The sequence below is a fragment of the Cavia porcellus genome, unplaced genomic scaffold (assembly GCF_034190915.1).
Source record: "Cavia porcellus strain 051 isolate PalLab524CR breed Dunkin Hartley unplaced genomic scaffold, mCavPor4.1 scaffold_12, whole genome shotgun sequence".
Classification (NCBI taxonomy): Eukaryota; Metazoa; Chordata; class Mammalia; order Rodentia; family Caviidae; genus Cavia; species Cavia porcellus.
In genome coordinates, this window is record NW_026947495.1 from 38,206,720 (window position 1) to 38,233,598 (window position 26,879).

Consider the following 26,879-nt stretch of genomic DNA (forward strand, 5'->3'; position numbering starts at 1 on the left):
AGTAGAATACTTAGAGAAATGCTAAGCACCACCCAAGAAAAAACAGATGGTGGAATGGAAGAGGAAAAAAAAAGGGGAGAATTGTTTGATGAAGAAAATAGAGAAAATATAGAATACGTGAAGCAGGTTCAAACAGATTACCAGGAAATTAAAAACTCTATTGAAAGCTGGCATAACAGCTTGGAAGAAACTAAGGATAGATTATCTGAACTGGAGGACAGATTTTAATGTGGGAGCATGAAATGAAAAACTTCTTAAAAATAACAAGGAAACAGCAATAATACAAAGGCTAGAAGATGATGAGGTTCTATAACTTAAGAATTAAGAACGTAAAGAAAGAAATAGGGACACAAACAAATGAACTATAAAGGCAATTCACAGAAATAATCCAGGAGAATTTCCCTAATTTAGCAAAGGTAAAGATACTCAGATGTATGAGGCATACAGGACCCCAGCCACCTACAACCCAAACAGAACTACACCCAGGCATATAATAATCAAAATTCCAGAAATCCAATGTAAGAACAGAATATTAAAAGCCGTCAGAGACAAGAAACAGATCACTTACAAAGGAACACCCATCAGAATTACAGCAGACTTCTCGGCACAAACCATCAAATCACGAAGAGCATGGGGGGTAATAATTCAAGCTTTGAAAGATAACCTCCAGCCAAAATTAATATATCCTACACAACTATCCCTAGAAATTAATGGAGAAACAAGGTGCTTCCAGGATAAAGAGGAACTAGGGGAATTTGCAACCACCAATTCAACTCTACAGAGAATACTGCAGGATATTCTGAAAAAGGACCATACCAAGATTCCAGAAACAGTGGCAGAGAGGCCACAGTGAATGGAGCAGAAAGCAAAATGAAGAAGACAAACTGACAACTAATGAGATAAAAAAAAAGCTCAACAGAAATGAGGCAGAGAAGGTTGGATGGTAGGAACACCTATTGTGGAGAAAACAAGACATAATAGCTAGTGCTGATTTAATATCATCTTGTTTTGAAGTCCCATCAAGCTTTTGTTCTTCTGTCTCCATCGATCTTAACAGGTTGTATCTTACTGGATTTTATTATATGTGATAATATAAACAAAAACTTTTATAGACAAGGAGATTATACAGAAACCATTGTTCATTTTCTGTTAGTTGGTTCTAAATACCCTGTAATACTGTCATTCTCTTGAATGGTTTTACATTGTCTTGATATGTTTGATACTACAGTATATGAAGTTATACTCAAAGATTTCAAGGAAAAAGGCACTATGATTACTTTTATGTCGGGATATCTTGTGGTGAAACACTATTTTGCTTAAATGGTTATGTTCTGATCTGTGTTGTTTTGTTGTTATGCCCTCTTTTATCTCAATCTCCTTTTTTATTATTTACTTTTTTATTTTTATCTTTTTAATTAAGGGAAAAATAAAAAATAGCAGGATACATTATAGTAACCCACTTTGATGTCCTATTAACTTGATTTGAAACCCTGTATTGCTCTCACCATCTTGTTTTGACTGATTTTCCTCTATTCTGTTTTGCTTGATAGTACCAAGTTTGAGAGTATAGGCAACAATTGTGAAGATAATAAGATTGACTATGATGCCCATTCTAGTTTGACTATTATCTTCTTTTGAAGTCCTGTAATGTCTCCAGTGTTTTGGTTTTATTGGTTTTGTTCTTTACTGTTTTGTTCAATTTTATTATAACTAATGATATAGGCAATTCTTTTTAAGCTAGCAAGAGGCATTATGGTAACCATTATTGATCACCTTGTATTCTGTTTTTACATTGTGTATTATGTCCATCCTTTTGATTTGACTGACTCTGTTTTGTTATGTCACATTTGGTTTTATTCTCTTAAAAAAATAATAAGAATTGTGGGATTAATAAAACCCAAAATGTGTAATTGTCATTGTAAAAAAAAGAGGAAAGTGCTCTAAAGGATATAACTGCATGTATATTTAAGTGTATAAGATAGATAACCATATTACTGAGTTTTGTTGGATCGTTGAACAGAACTGTTTGCAATCTCACTGTTTGAATGTCCACTTTATATGCTTTAATTTTGTAACTTGAACAACTATTTCTAAGATGACAATATGTAATCTGTTAACTAGTGATTTCCTACTGTTTATTTTTTCTGAAATTCTGTATAACTTGTACCCTTTTTCTGTTTTTTTTTTCTTTTTCTCCTTAAATAAAATTTTTAAAAAAATAGTTGCTTAAGGAGTCTATTTGTGATCAAATCCTGAAGGCTTAATCTTAAAACTAAGATATTAGTGGTTACATTGTATTAAAATGATTAGTGTTGAAAGTATAGTGCCTGGTATAATAGGCACCCAAGAAATACTTTTGACTAAATATTAATTGAAAAAAAAAAAAGTGTTAAGGGCTGTGCACGGTCATGGTAATGCTGAGACAAGAGTATTCCAAGTTCAGGGCTGGCCTGGGCAACATACTGAGTGCAAGGCCAGCCTCAACTCTGCAGCAAAACCCTGCCTCACAAAACCAAAAACAGAAAAAGAAAAAGATGGTAAATGGACTAAAATAATTCACCACAAGATCTAACATACAGTCTCACCAATAATAAATCCATAAAAATTATATTCATTTTATTGACAATTTTTAAATTACTAAATAAATTAAGAAACATTAAAAGTATAGTACTACTATAGTAGTTCATCATGAAAAGGATGAAGATACTCTCTGTAGTGGATTGGTAACTGGTAGTCAACTTAAACACCAGCTGACCTGAATCAGCATGGTGCTGAGTTTCAGTGGCCAACCTAAGGACTGTTGCCAGCATAAAAAAGGAGACTTGGCAAGGAAGAGTAGTGTTATGGTTTCCCCTAAGTGGTGTTGTTGTTTGGAGCCATTGGGTCCCCTGGAGGAACTTGTCAGCTGGCTCCCCTGATATGAACTCAGCTTTTGTTATCAGAGGAGCTCGGGATCTTGTTGCTGAGAACGGCTGAGGTTCATTTTAGGGGAGCTTTGGTCCTTATTTTGAGCATCACTTCCTGGCTCTGGAGAGGGAGATGTGTGCTGTTTATTCTCCAGGAGAGGCTTGTCATGCTGGCTTCCTGATATGTACTTTGCTGTTCTCGTTGGAGAAGGAGCTGCAGGTGGCTGTGGTACTTTGCAAGACACCTCTTGTCCTTATTTTGAGCACCACTGACTGTAGTATAGAACCCTCGACCTGCTGACGCAGATCCTTTACCACACTGGCATAGACTTTCTAGCTTCCACTGGTGACCTTTGAGCCTTCCCATGCAGATTCGTGGGATGAATTTGCATGGGTCATTGTCATGGGCGGTAGGTTTTCAGCTGAACTCATGCAGATATTGCCATGGGATCCAGGCCCTCAACTGGATTTTATAGATCGTTAGTGTTGTGGACAAATTTCCTGTACTTTCTGTGTATTTGACTCCTTGGTGACCATTATAAATGATATTATGTATCCCATATGTAATTGTTCTTCTTGAAACCCCTAACTACAACACTCTCTTATTCTGTTGTTTTTTAGATATTTTTGTCATTAGGGTTTTTTGTTTTTGTTTTTTTGAGACAGGGTCTCGTCACTGGTCCAGGCTAGCCTGAACTCACAATGTAATCTCGACTGCCTCAAACTCACAATGTTCCTCCTGCTTCAGCTTTCCAAGTGCTGACATTTTAGGAAGGTACCATCACACCTAGCTTCTTTCTGGTGCTTTGCTAAAGATACTAGAATTTAAATACCAACTACCAGTGTCAAATAAAATCAAAGTTGAAAGTTAGTCTTTAAATAAATGTGATACCCATCTTATTTCTGTTGCAGAGAGAAGAGGTATTCCCTTATTGAGACTCATAAAGGCATAGTGTCTGAAGATTTACTGCCTCCCTTACACGGCTGGATCTCGCACTTGTTATGTTTTCATTATTTTTTCTGCAAAAGGTAGGAACTGTGTTTTATCTCCATAAGTTCTTCTAACAATTATAGTTTTTATATCTTGTGGACCTAATCAGAAAGTATCTGATATCAGTGACTTAAAGTGCCATGTTTCCAGGTATTTAAGGTATTTAAACATGTCCTATCCAAAAAAAAAATTCTATAAATTAATACATGTTCAGTGAAAAAAAGAAAAAAATGTAGTAATCCTATCACCTTGAAAAAATAGTACTGTTTGTATTTTCTAGTCCTCTTTTCTGAATTTATTAATAGGCACTTTGTGTATAACATATGTACTTATAATTACAATATTAATTATGGATAAAAACAATAGGGTATAAATGTTATTTGGCTGCCCTGCTTCCTTTACTTAGCAATATACTGTGGCATTTTTCATGTCAGTAAATATCCAACTCACTATTTTTAATGGTGATGTAATATTCTAATTTGAGAATTGTAACAAATATTATATATCCTATTGACTATGTTCAATGTTTACAAGTTTTCTCTGGGGTAAACATGACTTCTTGAATATCTTTGTACATACATCTTTTTTCTCATGTCTGAGGATTTTTTAAAGACAATTTCCAGAAATAAACATTGAAGAACCTTAATTCTTATGTATGCTTCCTGTTAAAAGTAAGACATATCACTAGGAAGTACTATTATTTACCATCTTTGAGATGTATTAGTGGGCCCTTGACTTATAAATTCAATTTCTTCACGAAGGCTGATTGTAACTCAAGTTGGTTCTAAGTCCAGACTGTTTTTCCCATAAGAAATAATGAAAATACCCATAATGCATTATGAACTTCCCAAAGCACCCCTTAACTAACCTTATCATAATAAAAATGGATTACATAATGTGTGTAATTTACCAGAAACACCAATAATTTTTCTAAGTATATTCACCAAAGTTAGAACATGTGCCTAGTTTACCAGAAACAACAGTTTCATATTGTACTCAGCATTCTAGTTAACATCTTTGACATGCAGGAAGGGAGGATGAAATGGAGGGTAGTTACTGTTGCAAAGAGAGCTTCCTTCCATAAGAGTATCAGGAATATGGCTCACTAGGTCTCAACCTTTTGAGAACTAAAAACTGGCCTGAGGTTGTCTGTTTCTGTCTTTTGTTTAACACTGTTCTGTAGTATGGCGTGACATTGTCATCAAGCAAATGAATGTAATAATTGGCTTTTTCTCTGAGTGAGTCTTCTTTACAAATGTTTGTAGCTCTGTCCATTTTTTCAGAATTTCCTTTATTTCTGAAGAACTTTTCTGCACTGATCATTTATACTCCTCCTCCTCTTCAGAAAGCTTCTCAGCTGCCATTCTCTGTTGCTCAGCCAGAAGTTGCGAGTTCCTCTGTAGACAGTTCCCCTGAGTGTTCCTCTACCAGTCCCTCACCATCACCACTGTCTATCTGCTATAGTGATAGTGTCATCAACCACAGGATCAATTAAAAGCTCAGACTCCTCTACAGAGTCTTCAGTGTCACTTTCCTGTTCAATTTTAGGTTATGATTTCTTCCAGGCAGATCTTGGTGTCCTTAGAGAAACATTGGCCCAGGATTTCTCACCTCCACAAACGAAAGGATGTTACAGTGTTCTTTCCAGAACTCTTTAAGGGTTAAATCTGTATCTAAGACCATCTGGAAACACTTCAGGAACAGTTCCTTGGTGTACAGGTTAAAGTTAGCTATAACCTGCTGGTCCATAGGCTACAGTAGAGGAGTTGTATTAGGTGGGAGGAAGTTGGCTGAGAGCCATGGTGATTTGTCAGCCAATTTCTCTTCCAAATCTTTGGGTGAGCAGGAGCACTGTCCATGATGAGGAAAGCCTTGAGTGGTAAAACATTTGCCCTTTAGGTACTGTTTCTTAATAATAGAGCAGAAAGCCTCCCTGATCCACTCATGAGTAAGTACTCTTGTTTCCCAGGCTTTTGTGTTAGATCGCTACATGACCACTAACCTATTCTTCATGACTTTATGTTTTCTGAATACTCTGGCAGTCTCAGAGTGATAAACCAAAGAGGCTTTATCTTGAGGTGACCACTCACATTGGCACATAGCAGTAAACAGCCTATCCTTCACAGGCATGCTAGCCTGGCATTTTCTTTTCTTCCTGGATAATATGTGTTCTACTGGGCATTTTCTTCCAGAAGAGACCAGTTTCATCACAGTTGAAGATTTAGTGAAAGCAAAAGCCATTTTTCTGTGTCATCATTTCAACATGGTGTATGTAATCTTCAGCAGCCTTTTTATCAGCACCGACTGCTTTACCATGCCTAGCTATGCTATGAACACAAGTTCTCACTTTAAAATTGTCAAACCACCCTTAACTGGCATGAAATGTTTCACCATTATCACTTGTTGATGAGTTATCCTTTAAAAGATCTGCATCTATAGCCCTAGCTTTTTCACAAGTATACTAGAATCTGCCATCTGCCTTTCATTTATCCACACTAATAATAGCCTTTCTACCTCATGTAACACTGTTAATCATGACTTACTAATTTGAGTAACAGCTTTAGCAAACCTAGCTTCATTATACAAATCTTTACTCTGTAAGAGTGCTGTGGTTGTAGATTTCAACATGCAGTACATATTAGTGAGATTGTTCACTCTCATATCTCTAATTTCCTTCTTCTCAATTGTAATTGCTTTCTTTACCTTCCTAAGCTTCTTTTCTAGCTCTTGGGGGGCCATTTTGATAGCAGTAATTCTAGTAATTATATGAAGTACTGTCTGAATTCCTGTCCACAGACACACATCTGAGTTCAGATGGTTTGTAACTCAAGATGTTGGTTATCCGTTAAACCTAAAATTGTAGTTGTAAACTGAGGTGTTCATATGTGATAATGGTTGTAACTTAAGGGTCCAAAGTATAATAGTGCTACCAGGTTCTGGTATACTGAGGGCTCTTTCAAAAGATAATTTTTAGGTTCTTTCTGTCCTGAACAAAGAATTGGTCAAGACAACTGCAAAAGGTGTAGTGTTTTCCATTTTACTAAAGATAGGAAAAGAAACATGCTCTGCAGAATGAGTGTGGGACAATTAAAAGAAAAAATGCACTCTACAGAGTAAAAGCAAACCTCTATGAAAGAGAACACAGGGGCATGGGGATAATGATAGCCTTCTTTTATGTCTCCCATTCCTCAGACTGATATCAAATCTAGGTTGTCCTATCAAAAACCTGTTTGAGAAGAATTAGAAATAAACTTTATGATTGGTCTCAGGTTCATGGCTATGCTGCATATTTCCTAGATCTCTGTGACTGACCCATTTCCCACTTTCCCAGACAGCTGGTTATACCCTAGTCTCCTGCCTCTATAGTGTACCAAGATCTTAACAAATCAAACATATTTGACCATAGAATCCTTTCGTATAAATTATATCTGTATTTGGGGTTCAGTTTGACAGGATGAGGAGGATGGGAAATCTATACTTCCATCAATCTTACTATAAATCTAAAACTGCTCTGAAAAATAAACACTATTTTAAAAGAAAACAAGCAAGAGAAAAAAATTGTAAAGGGGAAACATTTTAAATACCATTGTATAAATTTACATTTAACATTAAATTTAGATCGTATATATACATACCCATACAAATACCTGTTGACATCCTATACATGCTTTTTAAAATTCTATCTTATGGTTATAGTGTTCTTAAAAGTAGTTTTTTTTACTTAGGATTTTCCTTATCTCCTTTCTACCTTCCTTTCTTTCTTTCTTTCTTTCTTTCTTTCTTTCTTTCTTTCTTTCTTTCTTTCTTTCTTTTTAAACCTATTCTACTTCATTCCCACACACCAGAAATTGATTTCTTATTCTTACGGGGTATAGATGGGCTGAGGGTCCATCTTCTTATAACTGCTTCAGGCTTAAGGAAGGGCATTGATTCTTCTTGCCAGTGATCAAAGGTCTCATCCTGATTGATCTAAAGGAAAGAAAGGTAGATAGGCTTTGTTGTATCATATTTTGTTTTAATGTTTTGTATCCTTTATTTTTTCCATATAAAGTTAATAATAGACCCTCATGTACCTCAGTTTGGCATTAATAATTAATAACTCATAACCAATTTTGTTTTATTTATACTTCCTATACTACTTTGAAAGATAGATATTATTTTATGTTAACATTTCAAGGTATACACTGATTCTAGATGTGATTTTATCTAACACCTATTGTACTTCTGCCATAGTTTTTTCTGGCCGAAATCACTTCCACTGTAACACATTTGTAATATATCAAACATCAGCATTAGCTATGATTAATGATATTATTTTTAAATGACCCCATAAGAATTTAATTGTAATAAATAAGTTATGCTTGCTATTTGGTTCAGGCTGGCCTTGGGCTCACTTTGTAACCTAGGCTGGAACATGAAAGGATCCACCTCCCTCAACCTCCCAAGTACTGGGATTACAAGAATGCACCACCACACCCAGTTTAGAACCTACGAGTCTAAATAGTTACATAACTATACTATCATGATCTTTCCAAATTCTTTTGAGTAAAATTTTATATATGCTTTTTCCACATTTTTAAGTGTGATAATGAATAAAAAAATTGTATGTTGCTGTCAACTGAACAGACAGTTACCAGAAGAAAAGGGAAACAACTGTGATGGTCAATCCTATAAATAAAGCAAGAATGGAAAGTTGCAGATGGCAATAAATAATATATTTACTTCCCATGTAAGAAAAAACTGAAAAATCTAATTAATTTTTGATATGATTTGACTTCAGCTTATTCCCTGTTTTTCAGAGACTTGCATCCCTACATTCATTTTGGCACTTCTCAAAATTATTTTGGGTTTTCAAATGATAACTGGATCGTGAAAACTATACTAAAAAAAAATTCTAAATTATTGAACTCTCATTTGCCACTATTTTCCATATGTTCTTTGAGACTTTTATATATCTAGTTGCATGTATTATGCAATATAGTCGCTGAGAATAGTTGTTACTAGACTTTTTTTTAATAAATGTGTAATGAAAGGCAACATTCAAAACAGATTGACTATTGCTGTACGTTTTACAGTTTGCTATGGTTGGTATTTCATTGTAAACATGATTCAAACAAAAAATGAAGTCATGAAAGCAGAGGAAAGGATGTTCAAAAATTAATATACAAGCGTAGTTCTAAATAGTCACAATTTTAGTTTGAGGCTATTCTACAGGATCCTGAGTAATGATTAGATGAAATTATAGGCCCAGGCAAAGCTTAGAGACATTAGTCTTCAAATGGCCCTTAGATTGTGGTATATTGTTTGAAATACAAGAGGAAATCAAATTTGAATCTTTTACTATATCCCAAGGGTTATCTTAGCCATCAAACCTCAGTGGTAGATTAAATGTTTGCCAAAACAATAGGCCTTTATAGATTTTTTCATTTCCTATTATATTTCATTTCTAGTGTTTTAGTATGTATATATTTTTTCCACATGTCTACAAATGTTGTGTACAAAAACTGTAACTCCAAGAAAGTAATCACTGTTGAAAAATGTTTTCAACTATGTTAAAATTCGGTTCAAGGGAGGTAAGAATTTTTGAAACAGAATAAATTTTATCTCTCGTTTTTATTAGATTTCCATGGGAAATAGTTAGTTGAAAAACTCCTATATATGCTGCTCTTCGTTAAAAATATTATCCTATCCTGATTGGATAAAATTACAAACTGGTTACTATGCATATTTTGAAAGCCCTGAAATCTTGAATTTAATGTTTGTGTATTTTCAGTTATTAAATCTTCAGTTTCAGTTTCATCTGTATAGCTACTTTCTTTCTTTAATAAACACTTTATGCCTTAAAGTTATGGGAACTATACCCCCTTCTGAATACAGGCAAATAGTTTATGTGGCAAATAGCAAAAAGGAAGCAAATTAAAAACTAAAATATTTACTTAACTCATCCTTTTTTTTTTTTTTTTGTCTTTTTCCTTTTTATCAGTACTAAGGATTGAACTCTCGACTGCCTGCTTGCAAGGCAGGCGCTTATGCCGCTGAGCTAAATCTCCAGCTCCAACTCATCCATTTTATAGACTAATGATACTAAAAAAAACACTTGTGGTATAGTATTAATCATCTAATAATAAAAAGAAGAATAACAGGCTTTAAATAGAATTTACCATATGCCAAAACTATCCTAATTCTTATTATAACTCATAACTATTATTATCTGAATTTTATAAAGAAGCTGAGGCAATGAGAGACAAAGAGATTATATAATATATTGTAGGATCAGAAAAGTGAACTGATAATTTTAGGTTTGTAGAAACTTAAAATTTAAGCAGAGTAAAATTTAAGCAAGGTTTGTCTGTCTATCTGTCTGTCCTCTGTTTTAGGATTGAACCCAGGGTCTCATTCATACTACTGAATGCTCTGCCACTGAGCTGTACTCGTGGATCTCAAAAACTTCTTAATTCTCCCAAGGCACCAAGCCTATAATGCATGAAGCAGTTGTTTATTCTATAACCTGAGTGAATGCTCATTGTGGAAGAAAGTCAGCCAGAGCATATGAGCTTTTATTCAAAAGTGCTAGCCATGAAAAGATTGCAAAGATACTCTATAATTTGGAGGAAGATGATATATATAAGGGCTTTTAACAGGAAAGATCAGCCAAAGTTCAATTTTAAGAACTGGTCAGAGATGATTGTTGCAAAAAGGATGAATTGTTTTTGTGAATTTGAAACATTGTTTTTCAATGTGAATATTATCAAGAGGAGAAGAGGAACCTGTAGGAGCTAAACTCATACACAAGAAGAAGGGATTAGGAGGAATAACTGTGGATACAAAGACATGGGAGAGCAACAGTGGAAAATTCTCAGTCCTTCAGTGTCTCTCTTTGTATGTAAGACATTGCACTTCATGCTGAAGGTATAGTAATACATATGGCAGATACTGCTGCTGATTGTTTTCTTTTTTTAAATAGAATAAAACCAAACAAAACAGAATAAAGCCAATCAAAACAAAACAGGGAAAGTAATACAAGACTTCAAAACAAGATAATAGGAAATCAACAATGGCTACCATAATGCCTCTTGTTATCTTCAAAATAGCTGTCCATACCATCATACATAATAAAATCAAAAAACAACAGAATAAAACCAATTAAAAAAACCAACGAAAGCAATACTGGAATTCAAAACAAGATAATAGGAAATCAATAATGGCTACCATAATATATCTTGTTATCTTTGAAAAAGTTGCCCATGCCATCAGATATAATAAAATCAAGCAAAGTAAAACAGAATAAAATAAAACAATGAAAACTATACAGTATTTAAAACAAGAGAATAGGGAATTAACAGTGGCTGCCACCTTCAGAAGGAAATCCCCTATAGTTGCTCTACTGCATATTGTTAGCCTCCAAATAGATGCTCAGATCACTGGCCTTAGACCTGTAAAGTCAATCAAATACTAAACACTACAAGAATTAAGTAGTTTTTTCTAGCTCAATAGCTGTCATCCCAGCCTGTGTTTCTCCAAATCACAGGTTGCTTATGGGGTGAGGAGGCCCCTCTACTCTTCTTATCTCCCAGCCTGCATGCTGGATGCTCACAGGAAGGGGTTGGCTGCTTCTTTCTCCTCCCGCAACCCCTGACTGCTGCTGACATTAAGCACAGACTTACACAATTTTACTTATTTTGCTGCTGTAGTTCAAGGTGATAGGAGAGCAAGTACTAAAGGAATTCATACCAAAATATTGGCACTATGATAAGCAAGTGATGCCACAGAATGCAGGGGAGGGCAACATGAGGTGAGGCTAAGGAAGCAGGCAGTGGCTCTATGTTTTAGTTGTAACTATGGATAATAAACTGATGACATTTTTTATCCCATTAACTGTGTATTGCTTTGTGCTTGTCTCCTCTATTAGATGAGGCTATTAGTATACTCACCTTCTCTTTCAGATCTTCTCTCTCAAAGGTTCTATTCTTGATTCTTTTATTTTAGTTTTTTAAATATTGTTGCCATTTATATCCATTTTTATTGTGTGGAAGCATCTACATGATTCTGGGAAAGGAACATTTTCATTCACTCTTCCCTCTGTCATAAATTCAGCAGATGACCTCAGTGCTTGATCCCTCCCTTCAGATTTTTGACCCAAGAGGCAGCTGCTAACAGGGCTTCCGTGGCCAACTTACTCTAAAAAAGCAACTCCTCTACTAGCATTCTTACTCTACATCTCTCATTATGATTTTACTCAGACCTATTATAAATTATTTTAACTTAGTTTTTTAAGCAGTTGTCATAGTCCCTCTACTGGACTGTAGGATTCAAGAAAACTGAAATAATTATAACAATCTAATTTTATTTTTTGTTATTTTTCCCCATAATTACCACATTGTCAGCTAAAAGGGTACCATAGCCCCAGCTGACACTAATTATTTTAATTAACGAGTCATTATAGTGACAAGTATTCTTCTTTGTTATATTTCTTTGCTTATGGAACTTTTTAGTTCTCTCCATTGTCTCAAATATTTTGGTAGAATCTCTTTCTTCATAAAAACTATTCTCCATTGTATCAAACATTCAGGTAGAAATCACTTTATTCTTTTCCCTAGAAACTGCTCTTGCTTTGGCTGCACAGCTGTCATCCTGGGACTTCCCTTTACTGTTCTTCTGGTTGAGACTATTGCAACTCACTTTTTTTCTTTTATATTTTAAACCTCTCTTTAATGAAATATATATAACTTAGCAACTTCCTAAGAAAGAGTATATGGAAAACCAAGTTTTAATTATTTCAAATGTTTGAAGTTTGACTCTGAGGAGAAGAGTATCCAGGTTTCAACATCAGAATGTTTAAGCCTGGTAGCAGGGTGTGGCTGGAAAGAGAAGAGCTATGTCCATATTGGAGAGGGAAAAAACACCCTTACGAGGAGCTATTTTGGGCTACCTACATTACATGAGACATCTAGAAATTGACATTTTTTTCTACTTCTACTAGTTTCTTTTTTTAATAATCATAATTATCATATGGGTTTATCTTTAAGAATATGCTGAGGAGAAGCAATTACTGCCCATCTAACTACTTGCCATCTTAACTCTAGTCTGAGACTCTAGATTATAGTCACCCTTTTCTAAAATTCAATAGCAGCTTTAGGATGCTTGAGCTAGGGAACTAACCCTTTAATGCTACACGTTAAAGCTGTTCTTTGCTTAAGGATTGATCTCTATCGTAAGGAATGCTTTGATTTTTTCTTCAGTGGATGGATAATGATACTTTTCTTTAAATAAACATGTAGTTCATCTATTCATTTTGAGTCCCAGCTCTCTCATTATCACTACCGGCCTCTTACTAGGCACCTCTGAGCCGCTGAACCTCTCTGACGTTCTGCATTTGATCTGGCCTGGCTATTCTACGTTGTGGCCTCCAAGGCCCACTTCAGTTCAGCTCTACTGTTTCCAGCCTACATGCATTTGTTCAATTTCTCATCTGATAATGACCTATCCACCATCTGTAGTGGTGTTATTTATTTTTCTTTCTTTATTATCAGCTTACTAGGCCCTAAAAATAAAAAATGTCCTACCTACTATCTTTAACTAGAAATCATTGGAAGTTTATAAGCAGAAAAATGACCATATCAAATGGCATTTAAAAAGATCACTATAGGCTTGGTTTGAGTTATGGTAACATAAACTTAGCATGCTATATTTTTTGCAGGCAATTGTGTTATTTTTATAACAAAAGATGTAAGTAGTAAAACTATTAAGGGCATAAAGAGTGTATTCTTACATATAAACTAGTAGATTCACATTTACAGTGTAGTAACCAAGTCATCTACAAACAAGTTAAATGCTTTCTCCTATTAAAAGCAAAATATAAGTCTGATGTCCCTAGTACCAAAACAAAAAGTCAGCCTGAATTACTTACCAAAACACTGTCTTTAAAACAAACAAACAAACAAACAAAAACCATACTATAGTTATTTCCAGGCCAAACTGCACTGAATTTCATCAACAATAATTTAATCTGTATCTAGTCTAGCAGTGCTTTCCATCCGTCATTTGATCTCAACCCATCTCTCATTCTTTAATGTAATTGTTATTTTGCATAGACTTGCAAAAAAAAAAGAGCTTGAAAGCAGATTTGAACTTTCAGAAGTTTATAGTCTTTAATTTGTACTTAATTCATAGTATTGAAAAATATCACACGGGGTAAAGGTAATAACCAAAGTAAAATAAAATATATGTCTGCTAATTTCTATTGTTCTTTGTACTATCCCATTTTTTAAAAAAGCCTTCTCTGCATAGGTAGAATAAGTTCTATAATCAAAATCTCCCAATCTGCATCTATATGAGAGTTTCAGTGGTTTGGTTTGGTTTTGATTTGTTTTGTTTTTCTCTTTTTTTTGAGACATATCCTCACTGTGCAGTTCAGGCTGGCCTTGAGCTTATTTTGTAGCCCAGGTTGGTCTTGAATTTGCAACATCCTCCTGCCTCAACCTCATCAGTTCTGGGATTACAGGCGTGTGCTATCACACCCTGTTATTAAATTTCTGATGTTTTAAAAGAGGACTGCTACCAGCTAATAAAGTATTACATATAAAAAAGTATATTTCCTGATTTCTTACATTTAATCAGCTCCCTTGTATATGAGATTAAAAGCTTTACAGCCATTTTTTTAAAAAATTCACTATAGGCAAACTATACATCTTTTCAATAATGCAGATAAAGTGTTTTGTGAAAAGTTCTATCTCCCAAAATCCTAGTCATTTAAATGTGACTTTCCAATGTTCTCCATCTCAGTTGTGCTAGCATATGTGATGTGCTTTAATGTTTTCAAATAGATTAAAAGAACTACATTTATACAAGTTTTCATTTCTAGATCCCTTAAAGAATTATACATATGTGAGTTATATGTTAGCATTGTTGCTACTGATTTCTAGGGACTTGCATTTTTCTTAGAAATATATTTACTATTCTTATCCTTCATATGTAAACTTAGAGAAAGGGCAAAGAGGAATTTTAAATCCATAACCTAATTCATTTGTTAAATTTCAAGCAAAATAATAAAATTATAGTAAAACTTATTTCAGTCTCCAAATCTCTGTAACTATATGATCACAACCACAAGAAATTGCAAGCACAGTGTATATTTTTCATAATTAAAATATATTATAAATCCTGTTTCCATTTCTAATTATAATTCTGATTATAATTATGATTTTATAAATCATTATTATCATGTCCGTTTTCCTTTATTATAAATGGAGGATGCAGTTTCTGATTACTGCTGACTATTGTGAAATTTTTCCCCAAATCAGTATATCTTTCAATTAACAGTACATTTCTTTTCATTATGTGTCCGTCTCTGCGTGACTGCTCAGTGTGCATGTGCACCAACACACACATGAAAGACAGCAGTGAAAACAAAAGACATTTTATTAAGTAAATAATATTCCTCAAAGGTTTTAGTTTGCATAGTAGATAAGATGTTCAATTTTAGGACACTTGTTTTATCAGGTGTTATTATATAAAAATCATTATATTGAGGTTTTTTCATAATATGAATGTTGTGATTTCTTGGCAGCTCCACAGAAATCTCCCTGCTTTTTTTCTTATTCACAGTATTCAAAGTAGTCCATGTGACCTAGATAGAAAATCAAGGTAGAATATGCTGCATTGCTGATATTTACTGTGAAACCTCAGGAACATTATGGTTCCACATGCTAGAATTACAGGGTGCACAATGTTTAATATTGCTGATATTTTAAAAGGTCTCTGCTAACCTATACAGTCATTTTTCATGCTGGCATTAAAATATTGTTCAGAGTCTTTTATAAATAATCGAGGTTTATATTACAATCAAAATGCAGTATGCAATTTTGACTTTTTAATTTAAGATCAAGCTGGATATGATTCATGATAGTTTTTTCTCTTACTATTTACCATGTATTTAGAATTACAGTAATTAGTAAATTCAGAAATCTAACCACAATAAGACACAATTAATTGTTCCAGCTTATTAATTTGGAAGGAATGTTGATAAATTATTAAAAATAAGAATCTTGCAGTCTGCTTTGTAAAATTAATAAATTTTATCCTATATCAGAATGCTTTCGTTCTAAAAAGAAAATCAGCTTTTACGTTCAAGAAGCCATATTCTCCCAGTGTGTAAAGCTGTTTCTTCCTTTAATATTTCTGTATGAAAGCAAAACCCTGAAAGGAAAGCATTGAATAAGTCAAGGCATCTGCACACGTGAACTGTATTCAGCTAGTGAATTATTTATACTGAGAATCCGATCTGCTTTTCCTTCAATGTAATAGAAAATTATAAAATAGAGAAAATCCAAAAACTCCAATAAAATTATATCCTATTGTCAGCTGAAAAAAGTAAAGCGCATATATGCTACAGGTCATCTATGTAGTTTTATCTCTCTCATTTATAGGAAGATCAGCTTACTAAACTAATTCATAGATTTCTTTATATAGCCAAAGTGAAACACAGCATACCAGGGCAGATGACCAGAATCAGTATTAAGAAGGCTGCAAGATGAAAATTCATACCTGGAATCAACTTTGAGTGTAAGGAAAGACAGAAATAAGTAAGCAGTGCAACTGTGTGAGGTAGAAGCTCAGCAGAATCATATGCCAGCAGCAGATAAACAGTTTTTAAAATACAAAACTCAAAACAGAGCATAGGACAGCGCGTGTTAATAACATTTTAAGGTGATGGCATAGGAAAGTTATTGGGATCAGAAACTTCATATAATTGAACTATAAATCTAGCTCTGATTTATCTCCAGCTTTTGATCAAATTTATTCACTTCATCCACATCAGTATTTTGCAAATTGGGGTTTCATAATGCACTCTTCTAAAAGCTATGTCATGAGGGTAGGGAGAAAAAAATCAGTTGCTAGGTGAATTTGAAGAATTACAATTTACATTCATTCATTCACAGCCACATACAAACATTCTTTATATTTCTCTCTCGAAAACTCACAATGTCCTTAGTGTACAACTTTTCTGCAGCCTCTATCCCACAAAAATCTATAAACCCAGCATTTCGCTTGTTGGACCATTACCACACTATTGTGCAACACATGAAATCCAGTGTTGTTGAGCAGTGTGCTCCTGAACACCAGTTAGAGAAACTGTTTCATTAGCATTTCAATACAGAAAGCTGTTGCAAAGCTATTTTTAAGAGATAGTAACACAGTTAACCTTGTCAACTTGATTGGTTTGAAAGACAACGAGGTGATCAGTAAGACACATTTTTTGAGTGGGTCATAGGTACCTGACCATGGGAACTATATCTGGTCTTTGGCCCCTTTATTTCTGGCACCTTCTATGCTGTCTGCTTCCCAGTGCCTTGAACTAAGCAGCTTTCTTCCATCATGCCCTTCCACCGTAATATTTCTGCTTTGGGGCCAACGGACAATGGATAGAAACCTCTGAAACCATGAGCCCAAAATAAACATTTTATCCTTTAAATTGTATATACCAGACCTTTTCCCCCAACAACACAAAGATGACTAATTCAAGTAGCACATATTTTAAATGAATAACTGAATTTATCCAGTGTATAGCAGCTATATATTAGATCCAGAAGATAACATGAAAAGGGTTTTATTATATAACAGGACATTAGGAAACTCACCATACTGATTTTTAAAAGCACATTTCTGATCCAAAAATTTAGATAAGAATCACTAATTTATAGAAATATCAAGGCATGTTGTACAATAAATTCCACTGTTACTAATTTTTGATAAACAGAACTCCAGCTGAAAAATTCCTGATGTGGACTTATGTTAATGTAGAAACAATATGTTAGATGAAGATATATAGAATTATTAGTAGCCATACGTTTGTGTTTTCTGTTCTGGATCTGCCATCAATATCTCTAAAATATTATACAGATAGTTTTTTTTTTTAATGGAATTACCTTTTTTCACAACTAGGTATAATTAATAATCTTTAAAACTTGTAAATTTTGTGTTGAAATCTGGAAAATTCCGAGTTTCAGTTGAGCATGTTCAGTGTTAATCTGCATTGTGAATTTCTAATAGATTAATGTAGTTTTAAAGCTTTCTATGTTATCCTATATCTGTACTACATATATTAAGTGGTGCTCAGAACATAGTTTGAGAAATACAGTACTAAATAATCGCAGATTTCATATTTCTTCTTCTTAAAAGTTATAGTTCACTGATTTTAGATTATCTATATATAGTTTTTCGAGTAAGACAAGGCTAGAGAGAGAGACAAAGAGAAAGAGACAAGAAAGAGAGAAAGAGAGAGAGAAAATCCAAAAACTCCAATAAAATGCTTGGGGGAAAAAATGTCTTAGGTTTTAGCTTATCCCGTAACAACTACACATTAAATTTAATCTTCTGAATTAATTAAAAATAAGACTTGTATGATTTGAGAATATTTAAATATTTTTAAAATTATTTTAAAGTGTTTTTATGATTTCTAGGTAAAATGTTCTAAAAATCATGCATTCTATTATTCTGAACTTTAGAAAACTGAATGCTGCCCTACAACTCTAAGAAAATATTCTTAGGAATAGCAATTTTTCCAAAATAAGAAGCGTTTTTGTCACTTAATTTATTACCAACAGTGTAATTATTCATTAACATATTCCTTTTAGTAACCTCCTTCTATTAAAAAGTAAATAATGGAAGAATATTTTATTTCCTTGCAGGTAGAGTAGAATATAAATTACTTTTTTTTAAATGAAAAGTTACTGGCAAACATATTTGGAGACAGTTGTTATTTCAGAGATACCCTCTCTGATAAAATCTAAGACAATATGAATATTAAAATAAATAATAGTAATAATAATGAATTATACTACCCTGAATAAAAATAATCCATTCATACACTGTACATGAATAGATAAATGAGAACAGAAAAATCTTTACCTAAGAATTCCAACTATTAGAAGGGATAATGGAGTTAGAAAACAATAAATATATCCTCAAATTAGTGGATGAAATTTTATATTAAATAGTTTCAGAATATTTTTCCACAAATTACTCATTTGTCATAAAAAAATTTGACAGTGAGAAACCAAAGATTATCACATTAGCAAATTGATTGAAGTCAACACTCCATTGGGTTATGCTGCCATTTTACTTGGCTTCTGAAATCATGCACTGAAAAAGACACAGCATTACCTCTAAAGTATTCTCCTCAAAATATATACCTAAATCCATTAATGGAGAAATATCAGACAGACTTGAAATTTGGCAAAGTCAACAGAACAATTGTCCTATAGTCTTCAAAAATGTTAGCGTCAGTTAGAGACAGAAAGGCTGAATAATAATTCCATTTTAAAGGAAACTAAGGAGACTTAACAACTAAATGCAATATGTGATAATAAATTGGATTCTGTCCCAGGGCTATGAAGAGAAATCTATAAAATGCTACAAATAGCATTATGGGCACAATTATAAAAATTAAATATGGACTATTGATGAGATATATTACTTAAATTTGATAATTGTATTTCAGTAATATAAAAGAACAGCCATCATGTTCTAGGAAAATACACATTGAAATGAAGTTCAGCATTTAGAGATAAATTGACACATTGCTCCAGTCTATTCTCAAAGACTTCAGAGACACAGATAAATGAGCAAAAGCAAATGGGGCAAAATGTAAACATTTGAAGAATTTGTGTAAAGAGTTTATGAGTTCTTTATGCTATTCTTGAATATTTTCTGTAAATTTGATTTTATACCAAGATAAAAAATTGTTATACTTTTTTTAAACTTAAGTATGCATACTGAGAGTCAGCCTATTTTACTATATTGAGCCAATTGTTTCAGATATGTAAGAGAAGAATGTCCATATAAGACTAAAACTTAGAAATTTATCCCTTTTTGTTCAAGTCAGTAAACTTGTGAAGCAACATAGATAATGGCAAATAATACTCTTCCCCCAAGTAATAATTTATAGTATATTTGTGAGCTGTGCTAAATTCTTTATGTTAAATGTACCATATGAATTCAATATATTAATATTTTAAGAGAATGCTCTTAGAGAATGTACATTAAACAACTATTTCAAAAATCATAATACTATGTCTCTTGTTTTCTCAATCTCCATTCCAGCTACAACACATTTGCTTACACTTAATCCCCTACTTTACCTAATTAAAACTATAGGGTAAAAGAACATTTTTCCTCTCCTTCTAATCATTGTTACCAATAAAGGTAATAGATGATATATTAAACTGAAAAGCACTAACTTGTTTGTACAAGAATTTCCTGTTGTTTGATACTTGTTTTATATCAAAACATACTACATACTGTGGTATGTTTTTATTTTTAAAATGAGTTAATTGTTAAAATGGTCTTCATTTTAAATATTTTAATACATCAGTTTTATCTGAGTTATATAGTGTATATTTACATTATGTTTTATTTCTCTTAACTTTCTTAGAGTCATCTTTGTCCGTATAAGCTCTCTAGTCTTCTCAGACATGTGGTATTATATTTTTCTGTTTAGAAGCCAAATATTATTTTTTTGCTTGCTTGGACAGTAAGAGTTGGTAAGCCAGAGCAAAATCCAGAGAGTGAAGTCATACTATAGTTATAATTTTGCAGAATATTTGCCATTTAATATGTGATTTTAAACCAAAAGCAAATGCATTGGTAGGATAAGAAAACAAGTACCAAATATTGGGGATATATTAATGTGTCTAAAGCAGGATTTCAAAACTACTGATGCTTCTGTGTAGGGGTTTATTGTTACTCCTTTTTCTTTGCTAGAGATTGAACCCAGGGCCTTGTGTATGGTAGGCAAGTACTCTCCCACTCAGCTACATGTCCAGCCCTTTTTATTTTTTGAGATAGAGTTTTACTAAGTTGCCCAAGCTGGCCTTCATCTCGTTCTCCTCCTGCCTCACTCAGCCTCTCACATAACTAGGTTGCAGGAATATGTCACCACACCCAGCATATTATTTTTAATGTCATAAGTTCTAAGAGAGATATTTGATGTGGAAAAGATTGTTTTGAAAACAATAGAAAATTTAATAACTTTCTTTTGGAAAATGTAATAGTTATTTTAAGGAAAGATAAGTATATAAACATTTCAGAAAATGAATTATTTTCTGCTGTCTTGTAGCTTCTTAAAACTCCATGAAGAATCTTATAGTCTGCATTCAAAATGTATTGAATAAAGCATGGTAATAACATTCTTGCGCTTTTAATGACTATATAATTTCTATGAGAACATGATCATATGTCATCACTTAAAACTATTTTATAGAATTAAATCTTGGAACTTTATTACAACAGAAAAGATTCCACGTAAGTATTGACCTATTTTTGTTTTCCTCACTAATATTTTTTTTATCAAGGCAACAACTGTATCACACCAGAATATCAAGCCATAATTTTGGTGTAACATATTTTATAAAAGAGATTCATTCTTGCGTGTTTCAGTAGTCTGAGTATAAGGTTATAGCATATCAAGAACCAGCAGATGGGGAAAAAGAATATTTTAAGAAGTTAGGCTATTATATGCTAGGTTAATTCCAGAAATTCAAGATTTTCAAGATTTTGCTAATGCATCTCTACACTGCGTATGCTCTTTGTTAAGAAATGTTCAACTCAGAGTGGGAAAGAAAAGCATGAAATTTCAAGTTGGGGTCTTATTTATTATATCAGATGGTTTTATCGTCTCCTTAAATTTAATCTGAGTCAGTTTTGGTTTTCTAGTCTCCTAATTGTAGGACACTAGAAAAGACTATTTTAAAATTTTTTAAAATAGCTTTATCATGAGAAAAAAGTGATTTTCCTCCCTCCAGTATTATGAGACAGATCTAGGAACTTGCTTATAAAGCATCGCTGTACCCCTGGGTGCTAGTTCACTGAAATCCTTATTGAAAGCTTCTTTGGCATGCACATTCATTCCACTTAGATCACATACAAATGTGCCAAGTGCAGTAGTTAATCCAAAGGTATCATCACAGAAGGTATAGTCTTCATTCTCAAGTTATTTAAAATAAGCAAACTGAGCCTAACAATGCAATATCATGTGATAAGTAAACATAATCTATTGACTGTCTATGTATGCTAAATCTTAATATACTCCTATCCACATTGAATACATAATTTTTTTCTTGAGAAAATGTTTGCCTTATTTCTTTCAGTTGTTGAACTCTATTGTTAACTGTTATATACCAATTTAAGCCATACAATTCACATATACTTTTTGGCTTTCAGGGGAACTCAGAAAAAATATGAATTTTTAATGAAATCTATATTTTTCTGCTGAAAACACAACTCCACCAGTTCATGGTCTACTAATTAATGAATGCTAGATCATTAGCTTTCATTCTTGTATGTAAAGGATGATGAATCATGATGATGAGCCCTTGCCAGTATGAAAAGCATTATGATTCACTGTTTCCAAAGAATAATAGTGGTGAATTTGGAAAAATTATCTTGAATGAAATGGAAATTTTCAGGGTAAAATGAAAACGAAAGATCTGAGATTACAGAATTAAGATGGAAGATAAGAAGTTGAGAAAGGTTAGCTTAAAAAACATGAATTAGAAAAGATGAGTGGGTTCAAGACATTTGAAAAGTTTGTTCAATATCTTGGAAAGTCACTTAAAGCTGGGATTTTTGGTAATCATTATTATTTTCTACAAGTATTCTTCTGAATTTTTTAAATCAATTATTAATGGCAAACTAAGAGAAAAATAATTTCATTTTTAAACAGTTGTAGTTAGCTTTTTGTACTGTAATAAAGACTTGTATCTTTTCTTTGAGTTACATGCTGAAATAAACACATAGTTTAGCTATACATAATCCTAGTCCTTACCTAAGTTTTATAGTAATTATGGTTTACAGGGCTACAAAATTGAATTTTAACTTCAGTACGAAGGGACTGTAGTGAAAAATTAAAAGTCAAATGAAGAAAGGTGAGATAAGGGGATAAAAGAAAAAAATAAGATTTATTATATACATGTACCAGTTCTCATAAGGAATATAATCATTGTAAACATAACAATACAAATAAATTTTTTACATGAAATCATTTCTGTAATAGCACAAGAAAGCAAGACCTTTAAAAAATAAGCTTCAATATTCAAAGTTTTCAGGGCAGAGGAAGACAATGTCTTTGAAAAGATGATATTTATTTTTAATTTTTACTCATGATTTTGTTAGATTCTAGTCATTTGGGCATACAATAGTGCTTATTTGGTGATGGAATTGCATCACAGAAGTAAATGTGGAATCACCACTTAATGACCCTACTCAGTAGGGTCATTTTGATCTGATATGAGAATAAATCAGAGGTTTTCTGTATTTATTGTTGAAAGGACAAGATTTATAAATATTATATTTACAATAATCAGCTATAAAACTTTCTAGATCATACTATGTTAGAATCTGTAGGATTCTAAATATTCTATACTAATAATATAGATGTGTCATAAATACAGATGATGGTTTAAATTTAAAAATGGGCAACCTTCTGTCTACATGTATGATGGTTAATATCTAAGGTGTCTCCAAAAAGTCTCTTGTGACAAGTGGGACTTTAGCAAAGTGATTGGATTGTAGTGGCACTGTGCTCATCATTGGATTAATCAATTAATGAGTTCATAGCCAGATGTACTGTTAAGAGGTAGGGCTGGTTGGAGATACATCACTAAGGGTGTCAGCTGGAAAGGGTGTATTCTTGTTCCCAGCTATTCTCTTCCTCTTTTTTTTCTGCTTCCTGGCTTCTATGAGGTACACAGATTTGTTCATCATGCCCTTCTTCCATTTATTTCAGCTTTTGAGCCAGAGTACAATGAACTAAACTCATTAAAACCATGAGCTAAAATAAACCTCTCCTCCTTTAACTTGTGTCACATATTATGTCCCAGCAATGGAAAAGTGACCAATACAGAAAACTGGAACCAGCTGAAGTGAAGTTGTGATAACTATACCTGACCATCTGGTTCCTTAGGAACTAGTTTGCAGGAGGACTTTGAAAAGGTTTCTTAATGCTGTCTGTAGAAGCCCTTACATGCTGTAGGTAAAACCTGATGGTTGGTTATAGTCAGGATTTGGAAAACCGGAATGCTGATAACAATATGAACATAAATAGTATTTCATAAGGTTTCTGTTGGGAACAGGACTCCTGGAAACTGGACTAGAGACCGTTCATGTTACATTCTGTAAATGAACTTGTCCATACTTTAGACATGTTTTAAGACTTTGTGTGAGGCTGAATTTAAAGGTTGTATAGAGTGTCTTACTTTTGTCTTTGCTGGGACAAAATACTCAACACCCACAAGTTAGAGAAGAAGAGGTTTATTTTGGCTTACAGTTTATAGAGGGTCAGTCCATAGTCAGCTAGCTCCAAGGCAGAACAGCATGGTAAGAGGAAAATTATGTACCTCGTGGCACCCAAGAGCCTGAGAAGCCAAAGAAAAAGCCAGGAATAGATATGACCTTCCGAGTCGCACCTACCCACAGTAATCAGCCAGCTTCTTTTGACTAGACCGCACTGCCTTACAGAAAGTTAACTACACTGTTCCCATAATCCAGTCACCTTTCAAAAGATTGTTAAACTTTGGGGGCAGCATCTCAGCATGAACTGTAACACAAGCTAATTAATCCAGCACAGTGAATTTCTAAGACAGTTCAAATTCAGACTGCAGCAAGGATATTGCTATCTACTGTTAGTAGCATCTGTAGTGAAAATCAAGATCAAAAAGCAAAGCCAAAAGTGGTGAAAACTTTGCATCTCCACCATAAAGAATGTCCTTATAAAGTTCGGTTGAGGGACAACATGGTTTCTGAAGAAAACAGCATTAAAAATGTCAAGTACTTTACCTCAGGATAATAGGAAAGATGTCTTAAGGGCATCTCAGGAACCCCACCCATTTGTGGCTCAAGGGAATAAAAGAGTAAACTACTTTGAACGACTTTCCTTTGAGAAGGGAGCCCCAAGGTAACCTGCTTTTTCAGGGGTACCCAGGGAAGTATTTCCCCAATTTCAGCCATCCAGCCATTCAGAGGCCATGCACCAAAAAGGGCTAGATTACTGTTCAGACTGGTGGCAAACCTTTCCATCATCCCCACAAAGCTGGTTTTTCAGGCATATAGATACAACAGTCCACTTGGAATTTACTACTCTGATAGTTCAACTAGGCTGAAAAGCCATGGTATCGGATAAAGGGCACAGCAAAAGTTTTTAAATTTCTTAGCTGAAATAGTCTTCCAAAACTACAGAACTTTGGATCTTGTATATGGCCAAAACTGAAGGAACTTACACACTCATAAATGAAACTTCTTGTTTTGGGGAAAATAATGCACATCAGGTGAAGACCTCCATACTATAAAAAGAAATATCAGACCTCTGAGAATAAGCACCTCTAAGACCTAACTGGTTAAAACCCCTTCTCTAAATCTCTTAAGAATCTTGTCTGAACTTGGCTCCTTCCTTTAAGCATCCCAACTTGTCTTTTGATTCTGATTCTTATGTTTTAAGCATGTATCCTTAACCTCATATTAAATTTGTTCCTTCTTGCCAAGAGCCCTGTCAGACTAAATAGTAAAGCATTAAACAAATGATAAATGTGTTAGACTCCTTTTGTCAGGGTCCATTAGATCAGCTGTCCGAAAAAGAGTCAATAACTGCTTAAACCTCAACACAACTTGTGTCAATGATCCCTTAATAACTATTTGGAAAAAATCCCTAACTGCTAGGATCTATACTGACCCCTTTAAGGCAAGAAATAGTTTGATTTGGGCTTCCTCATTTTTCCCTAACAGGAGTTAGAGATATTCCTTACAAGGATGGAATTTTTAAAGACAATTTAGTTGGTGTATGAATAGGCAGCTAGTTTGGGAAGACCCTGTGATAAAGTTGTACAGTCAGGCATACGGATAAGAATTACAATAACAATAATAAACAGTGAACTAGAACTTTGGGCCAAGACTGAACTTCTTCAGACAACATGGAATGCAGTGCCAGCCTACTAAGCTCCTGAGATTTGAGAAATTTAAAATGCAGAATATCTAGGTTTTCTTTAAAATCCCAGTTTCCTTTAAACCCTTCTTTGTAAGTGGGTTAAAAAAAAAAACTGAGTTCAAATTGGTCATTTTACATCTGCAGAACTACCTGTAATAGTTGGCCACTAAACAATTGTGCAACTCCCGTGCTCCATTTATCATAAAAAGTTCTGGATAGAGGGGCCCACATGATAACCTACTAGTACCCCTCCTAGAAATCTAGGAACTATTTTTTTCTCCTGATGTCCAATAAACATTCTCCTAACTCAAAAGAAAGAGAGACAGAGAGGACAAGAGTTAGGGGATCATGCAGGGTTTCAATCTAGACTTCAGAAAAAGACCTAGGAAGTTAAGCAAAGTGTGTCACTCCCAGAGCCCCTGGGAAGGTCACACTTAAAGTTGTAATAGTAAAGCAGAGGTACAGTAGAGTCCCTAGAAAATTACGGTTGCCAAAATTGTGGAACATACACTGAGGAAAGCCATAGTCAGTGCAGGGAGCAAACCTATAAAAAGCCATGTGGCCTGCAACCGTTAAGACTAAAGGGGCAGGACTACCCAAGCCCTTTGGAGTTCGTGTGTCACTACAGCCTACCCTGGGTACTGGACATGGAGCTACAGAATTTCATATTTACCTTGGTGAGTTTGTGAAAGAGTTTTCAGTGATAAAAGAGAGAATATAAAGTAAAAATAGCCTTTACTCCAAGGACGTGGAGTGAACTCCATGACTGCTGGAGGCCTGGCTTTCTCTGCCTGAACGTGGGATATGGGATCTACTGGGATCTACATATAACATCTGACGGGGATGGGGGGGTGGCGGCGTTTAGGGTGGGCATTGATGAGGCAAGAGGAGCTGATTGGAGTTTTCTTAGCACGCAAACAGGAAAGGGAGTTGCAATTAAGGCTGAGGAAGAAGCAGGAAGTGGTAGGCATTCACACTTTAGCCTTCTGCCATATTAGACCACGGCCAT

General features: G+C 34.0%; 1 protein-coding gene across 7 annotated transcripts in view; it reads left to right on the forward strand.

Annotated features, from left to right (window-relative positions):
• The window catches only part of Mbd5 (methyl-CpG binding domain protein 5), a 407,001-nt gene that overhangs the window by 257,496 nt on the left and 122,626 nt on the right, over positions 1–26,879 (forward strand). For all 7 annotated transcript variants that reach the window (XM_063259600.1, XM_063259599.1, XM_063259605.1 and 4 more), the window contains one exon: positions 3,823–3,935. The gene's annotated coding sequence lies outside the window, so the exon portion shown is untranslated. The remainder of the gene's footprint in view (positions 1–3,822; positions 3,936–26,879) is intronic.